Genomic DNA, 19,728 nt, shown 5'->3' with positions numbered 1-19,728 from the left:
TTTGTGTATAGAGATGATCCTATTTCAGTTGCTGCTACTAAAAACTAGTATTTCCCCAACTTTGGGGGGGGGGTGTCTTTTTTTTCTTTATTATTATTATTATTATTATTATTATTATTATTATTATTATTATTATTATTATTATTATTATTATTATTATTTATTTGCAATGGCTTCAGAGAAATGGTATTACCAGTCCAATGATCTTACATTGATTTGTACCTCTAAAGAAAAGTAATGAATGGGGGTCCCTCACATAAGTAAATACATAGAGTTCTTTATGGAATCAGGCTGTGTGTTTGGCAGAACACAACCTTCTTGATGCCAACATTAATCAACGACTGAAGACTTTTTAGTTATAATAAATTATTATAACTTTGACTTGGGGTTTTGCTCAGGATTTTCAGTATTCTATTTTCAGTCATGCAATTTTGTTTATTAAGATTATGTAGTAGGAGACTGATTTTTTTTTAAGGTAAACCTCTGTAAGAATACAAACCTCTCTGACTGTAATGAAATTAACGCTGATCTGCTTAACATAATTTTGGTTTAGCTGTTCCCATTAATTCTTGAATTTCTTGGAAATATGCTCAAAGTACTTTGTCATTTTTGCGTTTTTACCTAACAGTTAATATTGCACAATAGTTTCTCAGAACATATGTTTTCTCTCTTCAGTAGCTTTTTCTTCTATATTCCAGCTTTGCCTTAATTTCTGATATATTCTCTTCTGTCCTCCACTATAGCCCAGTGAGGCATAATAAACCTAAATTCTTAGCACTTTCCAGAGTGAATATTATTGTCCGGATGTTGTTATACATATTCCTTATAGCTGGGGACCTTCATTGCAATTCTCACTACACTCAAGAGATCTCATTTGGATCTAATTTGGACTTAGGTTGGGAATATTTTCAGCACAGCCCAACAAGTATATTTGTAATGAAGGCACATGGTGTGCTGGCTGGGAAATGACATAATGCAAATAAATCTTCAAAATAGCTGTAATATCTACAAATCAACTTCCAAGTCACTCTGTTTTAGATTTTCCTGATGTTGCTGTTGGGGAAGCTTTATTTTCTGAAGCTTAGTGAATATAATAAATGGTGCCAGAAAAAGACTTCAACAAATGGTTTTCATTACAAGAGTCTGAATGACAAGTTAGTATTGTGAACGGCAATAGTAATTAAAAAAAATATGCTCACTGGTAGCCAAAATATTAATTTATAATCTTTTCTTATATTGAATGAAATTATTTTACCCTATATGCATATGAAAAATATGTAGATACTATATGAAATATATAAACCTGTAAGGAAGAAAAAACGTACTGCCTTCTCCTGTATACATTGCTGCATTAGAATCATAACATCACAGGATAATTCAGGCAGGAAAGAACCTCTGAAAGCCTCCAGTCCAAGCTCCTGCCCAAAGTAGGTCCAGCTCTCGGATCAGACAAAGCTGCTCGGGGATGCTCAGGGATTGAAAAGCTCTAAGCACAGAGGCAGCACACCCTCTTGGGATGACCTGCTCTACTATCTTACTGTCCTTCTGGGGAAATATTTTCCCCCTATATCTGACCTGAATCTCTTTTGTGTCTACATGTGCCCATTATCTCTCACACTCCCACCTTGCAGCACTATGAGAAGCCCAGTTTCATCTCATCGTTGACCTCTCATAAATGCTGGGAGTCTGCTTGATGGTGCCCTAAACCCATCCCTTTTCCATTCTGACCCAACCTTGCTCCACCAGCCTTTCCTCATGAAGCAAGTGTTCCAGCCTCCCCAGTCTGTGGATGCTTCACAAAGCTCCATCCAATTTGTCCATGTCTTTTCTGTGTTGGTTTCCAAAACTTGACTCAGTGTTGAAATATCAACAATTCTCAGAAAGAGTAGTAAAGCATCCAAAAGGGGTTGCCTAGGGAAGTGGAGGTGTCACCATCACCAAGGGATGTTCAAGGAAAGGTTGGACCTGGTGCCTAGAGACATGGTTTAGTGGGTGACATTGATAGTAGGATAATGGTTGAACAAGATGATCTTGAAGGTCTTTTCCTTCCTGTGTACCCCATCCATACAGCCCAGGAGCTCTTCACCACATTTGCTGTCAGGGCACACCATGGGCTCACTCACTGCCCACCACCACTCCAGGGCCTTTTCCATGTACCTGCTCCCCTGCCCCTTTTTCCTCGGTCAGTGTCATTGCAGGGGCTCTTTTTTCCCCATGTGGACTTGACAGGAACTTGGCATTTATACTAATTGAATTTCATGATGTTCCCATTCACTCACTCTTCCTTCTCTGCGATTACAGGTCTGCTTTCTACTGTATCTGGACAACCCAACTTGGAGTCACCTGCAAACGTGACAAGAGTGCACTGGAGAGGTCCCAGTGCAAACCCCTGAAGTATTGACTTGTCACAGACTTCCAGGTGGAGTACTGTCAGGGCACCACAGGGGCTGGTGGAGGACTGGGGGACAAAGGCTGGGAGTATCAAAGCTTCCCCAAGCAGGGTCTTGCCAGGGCAGGGTCTTGCCAGGGCACATTCCACCACCCCAGCCAGGGAACAGGGCAGACTGGGGTGCAGCCAGTGGTAGCTCCAGCCCTGAGTATCTGACACCCCCTGAGGCTGAGGCCAGGCTGGGATTTCAGCCCAAGGTAAGGGTTCAGTGTCAGACCTGGTTAGGGAAACCAATGTCAGACACAACCCTGTGTGAATAAACCCAGCATGTCTCTGTGATCCCAGTGAGTTCATAGTGCTGTAACTGCATGCACATGTTGGGTAAATGATTGTGCAGATAGTATTAGGTATAAAGGTTTTCCTTTCTATGACTAGGATCCTCTTTGAAGATCATTAGCTTCTTGGAAGTCACAGGATCCATCCAAGTAGGCAAAATTATTTTTTGCCCACAAAATTGGCAACAAAAAGTCTGATCTACTAAGAAGAGCTTTAAACTAGAACTAATGGGAAGGGAGAACTTCTTCAACAATCAAGTGAGGAAGTGGTCCAGGGGGTAAACAAGCAAACAGCCCAGGGTGATATAAACAGAAAGGATATGACAATGAAGAGAAAAAAAAAAGGCTGAAATAGAATCACCTCAGCCGTAGACATGTAAACAAGGAAGTGCCTATGGATCAGCCTTATTGGGAAAACTTTTGTGCCCTTTCTGGAGAATGAGTGTGCTTGGGTCACTTTCTGAGATACCTGTATACTCACAACCACTGCATAGAAAATAACAAGAGGAGTTAAAGTCTTTGTTCAATTACGGGGCTACATTCTCATTAGGATCACAGAGATGTGGTGGCATAGCTCATAAGACTGGAATGCTGCAATGAAGGGTTATAGGCTCTTTGAAAATGTTGGACCAAGAAGGTGAGGAGGACTTGCCTTTATGTGAAAAAGTTGGTGGGATGCTTGGGATGATTCCGCCTTGGGATGGGTGACAATCCAGTTAAGAATTTATGGGTCAGGATTTGTTCCAGGATTAGCAGTCAGACCAACATGGATGATGTAGTGGACATCTACTGTAAATTTCCTGATCAGGAAGAAATAGATGAGACATTCTTCAAACAACTGGAAAAAGCCTCATGTCCCTAGGTCATGGGGGTCTTTAACCACTGTGATGTCTGATGGAAGAACAACACAACAGGTCACAAACAATCCATGAAATTTTTGGAGTACATTGGAGACAAAATCTTAGTATAAATGATTGAGAAGCTGATGAGAAGAGGTGCTCTGCTGGATCTGCTACTTAAAAACAAGGAAGAGCTCATAGGTGATGTGAAAGCTATAACCAGTAATAACTATCATTTCTTAAACAACACTATAACAACTCAATCCCTCCCCCCACCTTCCCAAACTGAAACACATCACAGGAGTTTTCTACCCTATTTGACTCAAGCGAGTCATCTTCAAATAAGATGAATTGTCTCTGGAAATGCCTTCTTTATCTTATGGATTTTTTATTTTCTTTTCTTGGAGGAGGGGGAAATAAACTCTAAGAAATGTGATAACTCTAAGTTTAACTTATTAAGTAGGTCAAGTTATGTTAGGAACATTTTCTCAGTCATTCAGACTCAGTCACACTCACCCTCACACACCTGCCACATAGCGAGGCCTGCTTTGGTTGCATCTCTGGTAAGATGGTTCAGTTGAGTTCAGGGAATGTGATACTCCATATAATCATTGGCTTGGTACTGATGCATGGCTTTCCACCTCCGCCTCCTTCTTCTCTTTAAGTGGTTGAGGACATCCATGTAAGACTGGGTACTTGTGGATAGAATCCCAGATTTGTAGACTTTAAGGAAAACAAATAAATAATAAAAAAAACACGTTACATGACCTTAACTCTTTTGTCATAACATTTTAGTTCGTTTCTCAGTAGGAAAAGATAGACAAGAAACTGCCAGAGAAAGAACAGATTCTAATTCATGTTTTATTTAGGAACATAGCTACAGCCTTGGTATAGATAATATATATGTATATCTATAGATAGATAGATAGATAGATAGATAGATAGATAGATAATTAGGAAGAAAGGCTATAGACACTAAGTTTTGTTTGTCATCCCTTTCAAGGTATAAAACCAAGAATCTGTGAGCATGTCTGAGACTAACATTTCTCCTCCAGAAGTGGACGGCTTACTGCTAGCATTGAGCATCAACTGTGACAATCCTAAAGCCTAACTTTTGTTTAAATACCTGCTTCCTGGAATTGTTTCAGGAAATTATATTTACTCAGCAAATATATTTAGAATCTTATATCTAAGTAAATAAATAAATAATGATTTTCATTCTACCTCTGTTGCACATTACTTAACATGTTGCTTAAATGTTATGCAAGTCTTGTCACAAAAATAATTCAAAGCATCAGACTTTTCCAAGATGTCCAGCATTGTAACTCTAGATATTGTAAAAGTGTCTTTCTTTCAGCTTCCTGGAAAATCCCATCAAATAGACAATTAAAATCAATTTTAACAATTCAAAGAAAAACTAACCTTATTCTTAATGTTATTATTATTATTTACTATTATTATTTTCTCAAAGACAAAGAAAATCAGCTACTCACAATTCTGCACTTTGAGACTCTGGAGTATGAGACTTTATCATGCAGGGCAATATCGATAGTACAAGGGTACTATCGTCTCCCTTGAATGGATGAAATGATAGCACAATGGAAGTTAGTCCTAAAAGCTAATTAAATCCATTAAATATAAGAACTGAAATAAGAGCATGGAAGCAAGGAAGATTACTCAAAGATTACTCAAAAGATCATTTTAATTCCAAGCTTGTAGATAGTGACTTGTAATGGCAGGTGAACTGGTGTGAAAAAAAAACACAAACTCATCATTAAACTTTCATCCATATCTTAAAACCTTTGTTAAATTCAGAAACCCTGGTTTGTGAAATCACTAAAATAAAGCTGTTTTAACTGACTCATCTATTTGTGTGTTTAAATGTATACATATACACAAAGTGTTTCCTTTTAACACTAACAATTCAGATTTATTTACATTTTAGTATAAAAGTTCTGATTTTAGTCTACCTAACATTAATGATGTACTCCTTATTGAAGGGGGATTTATTCAGGTATTTCAGATATTTACAAATATTTGTGTATTATCTGAATAGTTACACTGGCAGAAGTATTTTTATTCTAAAGTCTTAAAATTATTCTTTTTCTAGGTGTAAAAAATATTAATCTTCACAGTTATTTTTGTGTTGATGGCATTGTACTTACAGAAAAAAAATAAATAAAAAAAAAAGAAAAATACTCCAGAAAAAGAAATGAAAATTCTTTTCATTCAAAAAAAAAAAAAAATCAAAATTCAAAAAAAAAAAAAGAAAAGAAAAACATTCAGGAAAAAAAATGAAATAACATGAAACAGAATACAGTATAAAGTCAAAATCAGTGAGTGCATTAGGTGCAGGTTTCAAGGCTTCAGTAGAAGCACCTCTGGGGCAGGGTAGTCTGGAGTGAAGACATGATAAAGACAGGGAGGAAAGGTAGTGTTTTCATGTTTGTGGGTTTTATTGTTGTTCCTGTTTTCACTGTGTTAATTTGTTTTAGTTGGCAATGAATTAAATTAGTTTTCCCCAGGTTGCAACTGTTTTGCCTGTGATGGTAACCAGTAAGCAATGTCACAGAATCACAGAATCACAGAATTTCTAGGTTGGAAGAGACCTCAGGATCATCGGGTCCAACCTCTAACCTAACACTAACAGTCCCCACTAAATCATATCCCTAAGCTCTACATCTAAACGTCTTTTGAAGACTTCCAGGGATGGTGACTCCACCACCTCCCTGGGCAGCCTGTTCCAGTGCCTAACAACCCTTTCCGTAAAGAAATTCTTCCTAACATCCAACCTAAAACTCCCCTGGCGTAACTTTAGCCCATTCCCCCTCGTCCTGTCACCAGGCACATGGGAGAACAGGCCAACCCCCACCTCGCTACAGCCTCCTTTAAGGTACTTATACAGAGCAATAAGGTCACCCCTGAGCCTCCTCTTCTCTAGGCTGAACAAGCTCAGCTCCTTCAGCCTCTCCTCATAGGACTTGCTCTCCAGGCCCCTCACCAGCTTCGTCGCCCTTCTTTGGACCCTATCTATTGTCCCTTCTTTGTCCCTATCTATATCTCAACCTACAGGCTTTCTCATTATTGTTTTTTGGTTTTGTTTGTTTGTTTTCCCATTTCCACCTCTCCTGTCCTGTTGAGGATGGGGAGTGAGTGAATGGCTGTGTGGGCATCTAACCATCAACCAAGGCTACCACAGTGAGAAACTGTGTTACGAGAATGAGAAAATTGTTAATGATCATGATGAGGATTCATAACAAGCAAGTGGACTGATTTTGAAGTGTGGATTCCTTTAAGCGACATAAGCAGTATGCTTATTCTCAGGCTGTGCAATTTTCCTGCTTTCGTATCATACATCTGTCTTTTGGGGGCAGCTAAAAGCTCTATAAAGTATAATATATCTTTTGTTCTTTTTTTCCCCTCCAACTTCCTTGCCTGCTCTGTCAACTGTCTAGTTGATTTTTCCTGTTCGTTTTTTCCTGTCCATTGCCAACCCCTATAAGCTTCAGAGGATGTTTGCTTAGAACTTTATAATTCAATAAACCATAGCAATACTTGACAGACTTTTGGAAATATTTGTTGCATGTAACCACATGCAGATTTCATGGAAATGATCTTCCTGGAAGTGCATGAGAAATAGAAACAGATGCATACCAATATCCACTATCCAAGGCATTATTTTAACAGGACTTTAGCAAAACTTTTAACAATCTTCTAAAATGTAATGTCTCAGCTCAAGTAATTCTCAGGACCCACAACAAGATGAAAATGTGTTTTATATGTTCAGGAATCTAAAAAGCAGTGGCGTTCTCTAGTTTTGTGGGACTTGTTTTTGGTGGTGTGGGGTTTTGTTGTGACTTTGGTTTGTATTTATTTAATTTTTAGTTGACACATTTTTTCACATAAGTCACTTTGTTGTAATTTAATCTTTATCTGTCATACTCCTTTCCTAACTATTAATAGTTAACTAAACCAAATTTGAGATTTTTTTTAAATCCGTATATTAAAATTAACTACTGCAAAGAAATTTAAGTTCTACATTTATATTATGTTCTACATATTTTACTTGTACATCTGCTATTACCTTAACTAAACATTGAAATGTTTCAATATATCAGTCAAGAAGAAAGATATAAATAATTAAAGCATTATTAGAGATAGCCATACAGACACAGCCATAAAACCAAAGTAACATTTTCATAACTATATTTTAGTACTTATGCATCATTTTGTTTACTTATCCGAATAGCTTACTTCAGTAGTTTAGTCTTCCAGCTGTTCTTGATTCAAAAGGTGAGGTAAGTATAATAACAAGAAAACATCAATAATTAAACAGCTTTACTATATTACTGTATCAGTGCTTTCTATTTTTTTTAACTCTAATGTATTAGCAAGGAAGCCATGGCAGTTATTTCCTGGTAGGTATGGACAAATGGATAAGTGGGCAGAAGACACCTAATAAATATTAGAAAGAAATAAAGAAAGAAATAAAAGAAACAAAGAACAATGTTCAAACTGGAAAAGAAATAAGAAGTCAGCAGTCAAGTAATTGTAGGTCACTGTCTATCTGAAGAATGTTTTTTAATATAAAAATTCACTATAATAGTCATTTCTGCATATATATATATATATATATATTTTTTTTTTTTTCTGAGTTATTTTTGTCAGATGATACATAGTGTCTGAAAGAGTAGAGAAGAAATAGAGGAAATAAATCAGACTCTTACAGTTTGCTGAAAAAGATAGGGCAAAAAGCTCCCAAAACCCAGGCATGGGTTTTGTGCACAACATAGCACAATAGTAGTCTAGAGGAATTAGGTGCCTTAAGTGTTGAAGCGGGCATTATCAAGTTCTAGCCTAGACTCAAGAGCTGGTGAGGGGAGGATTTGCATACTTAACTCCCTAAGACGTCTTGCAAAGTGATTACATTTGAGAGGAAACTTCTTACCAGCTCCATTACCTACAGAAATTCGAAGAAGAAATTAAAAAATTAAATACTGTTGGTAACATTAAAAATATACTGTATTACAAATCCACTAAAATTCAAAAGGGCTAGGACTTCATCTAGTATTATTTACTGTGCTAGGCAAGACCATGACTGTATTTAAATAAATCTAAAAAATAATAGCTAGTCTAAATATTTAAGACAGTTCAAGTGACTAATATTTTTAATTCAATAAAGGTTGTATAGACTTTGGTAAATGTCTTTGATAACAGTCTAAATGACATGAAATAAATAAATAAATAAATCCTCATTGAAAAACAAACAAACAAAAACTTTCTTTCTCCATATAATGGTGAAATGCTGAAACACCAGATCTCAGAGATATCAGAGTCATTGGTAGAAGAAGAAACCTTGGGAAGTTAGAAATGGAATAGAAAATATGTTACTCTTACAACAAGAACAGATGAGGGAGGACAGAGGCAAGAAGCCATCAAACCTTCCATTCTAAATACATTTTTTCTAGCTTCCAAAACAGGAATGGTAGTTGGGTGGAAAAGTTTTGGTTCTGTCTGAAGTTCACAGAACATCAGATGTTGGAGATTCATACTACAGATAATTGTAGAAGTAAATTAGGGTATGACACAGCTAAAATTTTAGTAAGCCTTGATAGAAAATAAACTTTCACAGTATTCCTGATATAATTTTAAGTATATTTAAGCTTTGGAATCCAGCTTTCATTCATTTATTTTTATCTAATCTGTTTTTAGATAAAGGTATTGTCCATTTTAGTTTTCGTTTTTGTTTTTTCTTTTCATTTAAGGACTATCCTCCTTTTATGTATATAAATCTCATTGCTGTTCCATTTAGTCCAAACTGAAAAATTTTTAGATTTAATGGGGGTTGAATTGCAGTATTTGATCTTGTTTGGGAATCTACAAATCTTACGTTTTTTGAGACAATTATATTTCAGTTATTTGAAGCAAAGACTGTTTCATGGGATTTGTCACTGAAGCCATGAGAAGATTTGTTTCAAGTCTGTGCTCTGCCAGTGACTTCCTGTGTGATTATGACTGAGCCATTTACCCTTCCTTGCTCTGCTCCTTTCAGGTAAAAAAGAGTGAGTAATATTTTCATATTTCATAGAGTAGTTTTACTAAAGAATAAAGGTTGTTTGAATATTGGAGTCATGGGATATAAAAGAAGTAAGAAGAAATTCAGTTACTTGTACTCTCAGTTTATTTCAGGCATATTGGTTTTATTGTGTTCACTTCAGCACTTCCATGTCATCTTAGATTTTTAGTTGAGTATAAGGTTGTTCTAAGACCAAAGTTAAAAATTAAACAGATAAAAGTCACAGGAGACAGAACATGCAATATAATATCAAACAAAGCTCTCTTGAGACTTACAGTCTAAATCCCATTCAGTTATTCTGGGGCTGAGGAAGTCCTTTAGAGAAGAACATAAAGTTAGTGCTAGATCTATGAGGCCACACAGCAGGATTCTGAAACAGAGGGGAGGGGAGGGGAGGGGAGGGGAGGGGAGGGGAGGGGAGGGGAGGGGAAGGGAAGGGAAGGGAAGGGAAGGGAAGGGAAGGGAAGGGAAGGGAAGGGAAGGGAAGGGAAGGGAAGGGAAGGGAAGGGAAGGGAAGGGAAGGGAAGGGAAGGGAAGGGAAGGGAAGGGAAGGGAAGGGAAGGGAAGGGAAGGGAAGGGAAGGGAAGGGAAGGGAAGGGAAGGGAAGGGAAGGGAAGGGAAGGGAAGGGAAGGGAAGGGAAGGGAAGGGAAGGGAAGGGAAGGGAAGGGAAGGGAAGGGAAGGGAAGGGAAGGGAAGGGAAGGGAAGGGAAGGGAAGGGAAGGGAAGGGAAGGGAAGGGAAGGGAAGGGAAGGGAAGGGAAGGGAAGGGAAGGGAAGGGAAGGGAAGGGAAGGGAGCTCCTTTCCACTGCACTGGTATCAAAAACAAAAGGGGTCAGGCTGCACTATGCACAAGGAGACTGGGAGAAAACAGGGCAGTGGGAAATCCAGTGTAGTCTTCGATAACCTTGCAGGTGGTTATAGGGAAGACAAAGCAAAACAATTCCTTTAGGTGCATACCAGAAACAGAAGTGGCAATGGACATAAGCTGCAATAAGATGGACCGGGTCAGATATAAGAAAAAATTCTGGATAGTAAGTTTGGTCAAACTCTGCAACAGCTTAGCAGAGAGGTTATGGTATCTCTATCCTTCAAATCTTTCAAAACGTGACTTGCAAAAAGCTTTTAGCAGCCTAGTGCATAGTCATATTATTGATGTTTTGAGTAACTGACCAAGATGATCTTCAAAGCAACCTACATAATGTATTATTCTATGATTCTCTTATTCTACAATCTTTGTTTCTATTATTATCTACACTGATGTTACACATTTAAATCCTCATTATGAAAATAAAGCTTCAGTTCTTAAGTTTCTCTAAGTGGTCTTTGTTTATCCTATACTTCCATAACCCCACAACAGCTTTATTAAAGGAAGAAAAAGTAAACATAAGCTTCAAATTTGCTAACATTTAAGCATGCATCCTTCTACTGACAAAGATTTTGCACAAATGACCTTGAGTTAGAGACTAGAGATATGAAGATTCTGACATCAAAATTATTGAAAATTTCAATTACCTGAAGTAGCTTAGTGAATAGAATAGCTGAAATCATATACCTAGTAGCAGCTTTTGGGGGTCCTGAGTGGAAAAAAAAGTATTTTAGCTAGGTACAAGATGTCTCATGAGTAGAAAAAAGGTATGTTCAAATAACATGTTTTCACTATCATATTGAGAGACATACTATGCTGATTTCTTTAAGACTTGTCATGGTCTAGTTCTACTTAATAACTTTAATAATGTCTGGCTGGAGAATATTATTGTGAAATCTACAGATGGCACCAAGGTTGGAAGGACGGCTAGGAACATGTACAAAGATTTTAAGACAATCTTGGGAAATTGGTGTGGAAAAAAAAAAAAAATCAGTACAGGAAATACATTGCTGTCACTCAGGCATGTATAATCAACTACACCGGGGAAAACAACAAAAAAGGGGGGGGTGGGGGTGGAAAGGGGGAAATAAAAAAAGCTCTGAAAAATTGAAAATTGAACTATACTGATGTCAGTCCTGTAGAAAAAGAGCTACAGGTTATGGTGGATCACAAGAACAACATGGGCACGCCAATGTCGTGCTGTTATGAAAAATACAGATATTATATAGACAAATGATCTTTCTGCTCTGCTCTGCACTGACAAGCCCTCAAATGAGTATGTCTCTGGTTTTTGGCAGCACTTCAAGAACCTTCTCAAACTCCTGGAGAAACTGCAGAGAGATCTAGAAATCTGACCTACAGGAAAGATTGAATGAAACAGGGATGTTCAAATTAAAGATGAAAAGATCAGTGTGTCATATGACAGCAGTGTTCAGGTACAAATCATGCTGAACAAGTAAGATGTTCTTCTCTGTATCAGTCTGAATATTACAAAAAGCAGTGGGCTAAATCATAGCAATTATAGCCAAAGTTCTGTATTAGGGTAAATATTTAACAGCTAGTGAAATATTAGAATAGATTGTCTGGGGCACATTGTGGTGTTTCATTGAGGATGGTTTTTAAGGAAAAATAAAAAATAAAAAAATTAGAAAGCTGTCTCCTTCCTGATGAGACAAAGAAAGAAACCTGAAAATTTGTGTTGTCTGTTTAGTCCCAGAAAGGTGAAAATCATTCAATTTTTCTCCACATGTAGTAGATTCTGAGGAGAAAGTGGAGGACGGTCCAGAAGATAAGAGCCCTCAAGATAACAGTAAAAACTTGAGTTTTCTTCAAGTGCTTGAGAAAAAGGATACATCTTATATATATAATTCACACTCTTATTGTCATGACTAGCTCTCACTGTGGGAAAACAATTTGTTTGCTTCTAATGTGAGTATAAAAGCATTCTTCTTTCTTTTTTAACATCAACTTGCCTATTTTTATGAAGGCTGAAATATTATGTTATCTAATATTAGAGAAATTCTTAGTGGAAGGGGAAAGGAAGAAAGCCTTTTTTCCTCCCTGTTTAATCATGGGTGTAATAGAGAGTGTAAAATGACAGATTTAGGTTGGCTCAGCTAAGAAAACATCAACAGAATAAAACACTAAACTTGCAAAAAAAAAAAAAAAGCTGATTTGTTCGTGCATGGGTAATCTCAGTAACATAATGAATAATATTCTGACCCATGCACAAGGGATGTTAAATATTCCCAAATAAAATCTTTGGTGTCTTGGGACAGGGCTAAAATCTTACATGTAGTACTGCCTGTTACTACAAATAATTCTCTATCTTTTAAACAACTGTATTAAACTCCATGAAGAGATACGTCTTCGACAAAAACAGGATGCAGTAGGGCCCATGGATTTAGTTTTTGGAAAAGATCACCATTGACTGAAGATTATTGTTTGATTAAATTGACTGCCTGATGATAAGGCTTCCAACAGATAAACACAGACAAGAATTTAATCAACAAACTGCAACATATTTGCATCTATTCCACGTTCTGTCTACTTAGAGAAGGAACAGATGCAGACTCAGTAGGAGTCAGAAGGAAAGGAATCATCAGGGAAATACTCTATTAAGAAGTTGTTTCTGAATTTATAATCCAACCTTGACCTAAATATGTTTAGATTATCAGTCTGATAGTTATCTTGAACTGATGGGCTCTGAAATCCATATTCTATTTCCTTATTTAATAAAGTCCCCTCACTGACATTACTAGTCTAAATAACTGAAATAAATTAATTTTAAGTCCTTCTGACATATGCTAGTACAGATGCTACTCTAAACAACTACCTCTGTCTGAGGTTTATCTTAGTTTTTAGCCTCCAGCTGTTTTACAAAGATTTGTTCCCCAAAATAAATACATAAAGAGCTCAGTTTCAATCCATCTAGGGCACAAATTTGTCACTAACAGACTCCTTTGTGAGGGAGTTAAAAGGCCATGGAATCTTTAGACATACAAAGGGAAGAGCATTATTTTTATTTTGGTGTTCATGGAAGTGTAGAGACTTGTGCTCAGTCCGCTTTCACAGAAGAAGCTGATTCAAAAGTAGGTTGTATAAAAATGCCTCCAGCAGTCTGCACAATCTTTGGCTTTCCTGGAAACATCATCACAAATAAATTGTATACCAAAAGTCTTTATCACTCTGTACAATGTATACAGGCTCCATTCCTGGCTTCCCTCCTTCTCCTCCACTCCCCTATTGTCCATGACAAACTGTTTGGTTTTAGTTTGGCAGCTTGTTAGTGAGTAGTTATTAATTTAGTTTCTGGGGCTGACTGTAAACACAGTCAGTGTCTATCAGAAAAATGAGCATCACCAAAAAAGTTCATTTTGGAATAAACAAAATATTTTTAGTGATGTATTTATTTAAATAACAGAACAACTTTGGAATTAGTGGTCAGGTGAAATATTAAGCAAAAAAAATAAATTTAAACATAACTTCAAAAGTCAATTGAAAAAAGATCTCCAAAAATTGTGGACACATCCCCTAAAAATATTTTATCTAACCAAATTACTGAAAATTCTATTAATTGTATTAATATCATCATCAACAACAACAAGCAACCTTATGATGACAACGCTTTCCAAAGTGAACTTAGTAGGCACAATATTCCACTGTTTAGGAAAAAAAAAAAAAAATAAAGAGTCAAAGAGAAAAGTTCTTACAAAAGTCATAGAAAAGTTCTCCCTTCAGAATAAAATGCTCCAAGTATATTTTGCACAGCAGTTTCAGGGAGTTCAGAGAATATTTATATATATTTTCATTTAAGCTTCTTCTGACAGAAGTGACAGAAGGTTTAGTTAAATCCCATTTTAATTTGCTTTCTCTATTTTTTTAACCTCTCCCACACCATAGGTCATCCTGATACCAGAAATTTGATTCATTTTTTTATGGATGAATGAGTTTAGAGTCCTAGTATTGTTCAATTTATTTTCAGAAATAATGAATAGAAGAATTGAAATACCTGCCTGCACCTGCTACATTGCTTAAGACTTGATGCTAAAGAGTAGAGAGATGATGTAGTTAAAATGAACGCAGCCTCAGTCTATTACTCTAGGCTTACACTAACCCTCCTTTCTCTTTAGGACTCATCCCAGAAGAAAATAATTTGAGGTACTCAGGGGCATATTAACTTACTGACTCAAGATTCCAGTATTACTGGTTTGTACTCATAGACTGCTTGACCTATTCATGCACCTAAGTACATGTTCAGATTAGAGTGAATGTCTGAATCTAATCAATAGTTAGAAATTTTCTGCTACATCAGATTTGATGATGACTTTTCAGGCTGTACTATATCCTTTTGACAGGTCAGATAAGTATATTCATAGATCTTGTGGCTTGACAAACTAATCACTGGAAGGTGAGATATACATCTTCTGCACCCAGGTCTTTGCCACATTGATTAATTACCTTCAGACACTGGAGGAAGAAAGCTTCACATTTAATGTCTGACTACTTCTGTCATAATTCCAAAAATATTTTGATTAAATGATTTAGTTTGTAATGCTCAAACTCTTAATAAATAATTCTGATCATGGATGCTAGAAAGGAAATGTTTTGGGTACCTTGGTTATTTTTAACAGTACTTTTATTTAATTAGTATTAGGTACATGTTCATCTGATGTTTGGTTTACAGGATTATGAAGACATAAGAAAGAGCTGGACCCATCATTTTCAATGTCTAGTCAATGTTAAAGCAGCTGTTGGTGTTTTATTAGACTGTTAATTGAGCCTGCTGTCACCTCCAATAAGTTGCAGATGAATGGTTGACAAAAGACAGAAAATTGAAGATGAGGCAAACTGTGCAGATATTCACAAAATGATATAGAATTATAATTCTCTAACTGAAAGATAACTATTCTCTTTCTGTATGCATTTTTAAATTTGGGACACAAAGATCATTTTTAAAATCTAAACAAATTTTAAATCATTAGTAAAAGTTTTAAGGATAGTCATACAGTCATACAGCAAATGGCTGAATGGCAAATGGTTTCCTGTAGTAAATGAAAACTTTTCTCAGATTCTTCTTTTCTGATGGTGCTACATATATATCAAAAAAAGGAGAAATACAAAAAAAAAAAAAAAAAAAAGATTCTCAATCCATAACAAGACATTTAGGCATATCAAGGTTTTCACTGTTTGTTGCATCCAAAAGAAGTACTGGGAGAACCACCCATCCTTGAAAACTTTAAAAACTGTAAGTTAATTGGGACTTGACAGCCTCATGTGAAGAATTCTATTGTTGGTTTTCTATAGGTGAAAATTTCTGATAGACTCAAAAGAATTTCATCTCTGGTATTTCCAGTCTTTCATCAGAATAAAATACAGAGACTTCCAAGACAATATCCTAGCAAAACTATTATGGGTAGCATTGCTATCAGACAACATAGCCCACAGGGTTAAATTATGGAATTTTCTGTACAAGAATGTTCTAACCTTTCTACATTGCACAACAACTCCAACATTGCTAAACTGAGTACAAAGGAACACTTGTATGCCAGTGACTGTGCAACTTCTCAGAAAGACTCAGCTGTGAGTAAATCTTTTTTCTGCTTCTAAATCATTCTGGATTAGTATCAGCTTGCAGAAAATAAATGAATGTGTTAACCAAACCCTGTAAGAGGACAAGCTGAATTTTTGACAGTTTAAGTGTTCACTTAACTTGAATATGTTTTCAATTATTATGACAATACCAATAAAAAAGTAACTCCTTGTATTCCAAATGGTGTTACCAGGATTAAAAAAAGAGACTACAGCCTTAAATACGCTCATACTCTACCACTTTAGATATACCTACAGTTCTTGTTTGCTGCCTTGTTGTGGGATTTTGTACAGAATGAATATACTGTGTGGTCATGACAGTAGCACCTCTACATATACATAATTGCCATAAATGCAAGTCTATTCAGAATGTGTTAAATGTACACAGCACAGACAGTATATGAGCACACAGGCTGTTTTATATCATCTCCTGGAAGATGTAAAGAAAAGGGGTAGCTTCCCTAATGAATACTTCAAGGTCACCTTGACAAAAATACAGCTTACTTGAATTTTAACAGATAAAATAGATGCTTCTTGCAAATAAGCTGTTTAATCTTAGGCAGGAAATATTTGTAAGGATGCAGGAACAACATTAAAGATCACAGAGCAATATCATCTGTTGTATCATAAACTGAGTGAAAGACAAAGCACTGCTTCAGCATCTGTTTAATCAGTAATGTGCAACTCACTTTGACACCACCTTTCCTAGCTAGCTATTTTAGCTTTCTTATCTCAGAGTACATTACAGATTTTTTTATCTAAGGCAAATTAAAAATATGAAATAAGTTCTGGGGTCCTCACATGTACTGCATGTACCAGGAATCCTATTTCTGCATACGGGTAAGGCATTGGAGGATATGAATATTTGAATATTTAATGTTTTGTTGTTGTTGTTGTTGTTGTTGTTGTTGTTGTTGTAGTTAAACTATAATGCATTTCAGCTGAAGTTAGAATTTAAGCATAGAGGACCCACTTCATTGATAGATACCATGGAGACTGCTTGTTCAGGAAAGAGACTGACAGTACCCATGGGTCATGTTGTTAATGGTTTTTAAAACAGAATATCATAAGTATTTTGTCCTGGAAATATAAAATTGTGTAATCTCCCTCTTTTCTTCAAATCTTTCAAATTGACGGTCAGTTCGTAAATTTATAAATACTTTTGATTTGTTTCTTGCTATTATTTTGGGGAAAAACACAAAAGAACCATCTCATTTGTATGTCCAATATATTATCTCTGTATCCTGTTGAGATATATAAGTCTAGTCACAAAACTTTTTTTTCCACAAGAATCTAAGTCTGGAGGCTTGATAGATTTGGTAACTATCAGACAAAAGGAATTAACTAACTTTTGTCTGCCACAACACAAAAAGTACAGCACATCAGATTCTGGATTAAATCTTCACCTATGGAGTCAAAGTTGTGCTAATTTCAGAGTGAATCCATACAGTCATTTCAGATATTCAGGTATTTCAAATAATGCCATAGTGGCATATGCCTTCCTGGCATAAAGTTGTCTTTGAAGTTATCTTTGTTGTTTTGTTTTGTTTTGTTTTGTTTTGTTTTGTTTTGGTTTGTTTTCATTTGTTTGTTTGCTTGTTTTTTTCCCCTCTGTCTACTAGAGGTTTCTAGTACAGACTCAATCATGATCTAATTATAGTATAGGTTACCTATTGTTTTCAGTATTTTTTGTGTATTTTTGCATTTTTGTTTAAGCTGACTTTACTAAAAGTCAGAAAATAAGTTCTTACCCATATTGACAATAGCATTTCTTTTGAAAACTGTAAGAAGATGTCTGTTACATTACTGTGTGTGACTGCATCTGGAAGTAAGGCACTTAATTCTGCTACAGATAATAAAATGTTGATATACTAAAAGCTAACAGAAGCATTTAAAATAATTCCAAAAGGCAAATTATTGTTTGACCTATATTTTTTCCTTTCTTATGTGCAACTGCAAAGGGTCATACCATCTGTTGGGGTTAATCAATAATGAAGATTACATCTTCAAATCATGACACCATGTCCAGGAATAACAGCAATTTGCTTAGTTCATGAAATAAATCTCTGACACGATGAAAGTACTAATTCTTTGGAATGTAATCCTTCACAAACCAAATCTTCAAGGAGAAGCCTTTTATTTTCCTCTTCAGTACTTCCAGGAGATTATGATGTGCAAAGTTACTAACACAAAGAAATTTGCTTATGGCAAATAAGGCTATGTCGTGGTTCCGCTCGAGTGGGCAGCCGAGCTCCACCACAGCCGCTCTCTCACTCCCCCTCCTCAAAGAGGAATGGGGAGAAAATGTGAAAAGGACTCAAAGATTGAGATAAGGACGAGAAAATCACACAATAATTAGTGTAACGGGCAAACCAGACTCAGCATAAGAAGACAGATAGTAAGATTTATTGCTCATTACTAACAAGCTAGAGAAGTGAGAAACAAAGGAAAGAAACCAAAAGCACCTCCCCCCCCATCCACCCTCTTCCACCTCCTCCCCCCGAGCGGCGCAGGGGAAGCGGGGGAATGGGGGTTATGGTCAGTCTACAGCACTTCTTCTCTGCCGCTCCTTCTCGGTCACTCTCGTCCCCTGTGCTGTGGGGTCCCACCCACGGGATACAGTCCTTGATGAACTGATCCGGCGTGGGCTTCCCACAGGCAGCAGCTCTTCCAGAACTGCTCCAGATATGGGTCCGTACCACGGGGTCCATCCCTCAGGAGAAAACTGCTCCAACCTGGCTCCCCTACGGGCAGCAGCTCCTGCCAGATCACCTGCTCCTGCGTGGTCTCCTCTCCACGGGCTACAGGTCCGGCCCAGGGCCTGCTCCGGCAGGGGTCTTCCACAGGCGGCAGCCTCCATCGGTGCAGGGCCACCTGCTCCACCGTGGTCTCCTCCACGGGCTGCAGCGTGAAACCCTGCTCCACCGTGGTACTCCATGGGCTGCAGGGGGACATCCTGCTTCACCATGGTCCTCACCACAGGCCGCAGGGGACTTCTGCTCCGGCGCCTGGAGCACCTCTCCCCCTCCTTCTACACTGACCTTGGCACCTGCAAGGCTGTTTCTCACTCCCTTGACTCTCCCGGCTGCTGTGTGGCGCAGCGTTTTTTTTCCCTGTCTTAAATATGCTCTCACAGAGGCGCAAAACAACATCGCTTATTGGCTCAGATCTGGAAAACAACGGGGCCCTTCCCAAACATGGGGCGGCTTCTAGATCTTTCTCACAGAAACCACCCCTATGGCCCCCTGCTACCAAAACCTTGCCACGTAAACCCACTACAGGCTACTATGCTGGGTAAACTTATTCTTGGAGCCTTGAAGTTGTCCAGAGACTCAGATCAAATTATAAAAATTGAAAATGAAAAGCAAACCTAACAGATTGTATCAAGAATGTACTGCTGGGAGGTCAATTCCCAGCTAGTGAGCTTAGAGAAAATACTGCAATATCTACAATTTTCCAACTTTATTGAATATAAATGTTATTAACTTTATACTATAAGTTGATTTGTAGGTGTGTTTTCAATTAAATGTTATTTTACTTTAGATACTCTTCCTGGGTGGTCTTGGAAAGCCAGTTGTTTTATTAATTAAGAACAGTCCGAAAAGACTAGTCTTGAAAATAATTTAAAAAT

At 37.1% G+C, this 19,728-nt stretch overlaps 1 long non-coding RNA gene across 1 annotated transcript; it reads right to left on the bottom strand.

Moving 5' to 3' along the window:
• Positions 1–1,330: 1,330 nt before the first annotated feature.
• LOC140000037 (uncharacterized) lies at positions 1,331–19,523 on the bottom strand. The gene is made up of 3 exons (XR_011805358.1): positions 18,870–19,523; positions 4,090–4,286; positions 1,331–3,524 (listed from the first exon to the last, which is right to left on the bottom strand). It is a non-coding gene; the product is annotated as an uncharacterized lncRNA (long non-coding RNA).
• Positions 19,524–19,728: the final 205 nt, after the last annotated feature.

Source organism: Anas platyrhynchos, chromosome 1 (assembly GCF_047663525.1).
Source record: "Anas platyrhynchos isolate ZD024472 breed Pekin duck chromosome 1, IASCAAS_PekinDuck_T2T, whole genome shotgun sequence".
Taxonomy (NCBI): Eukaryota; Metazoa; Chordata; class Aves; order Anseriformes; family Anatidae; genus Anas; species Anas platyrhynchos.
The sequence above is the reverse complement of the archived record's forward strand: the minus strand, read 5'-3'. Positions and strand labels throughout refer to the sequence as shown.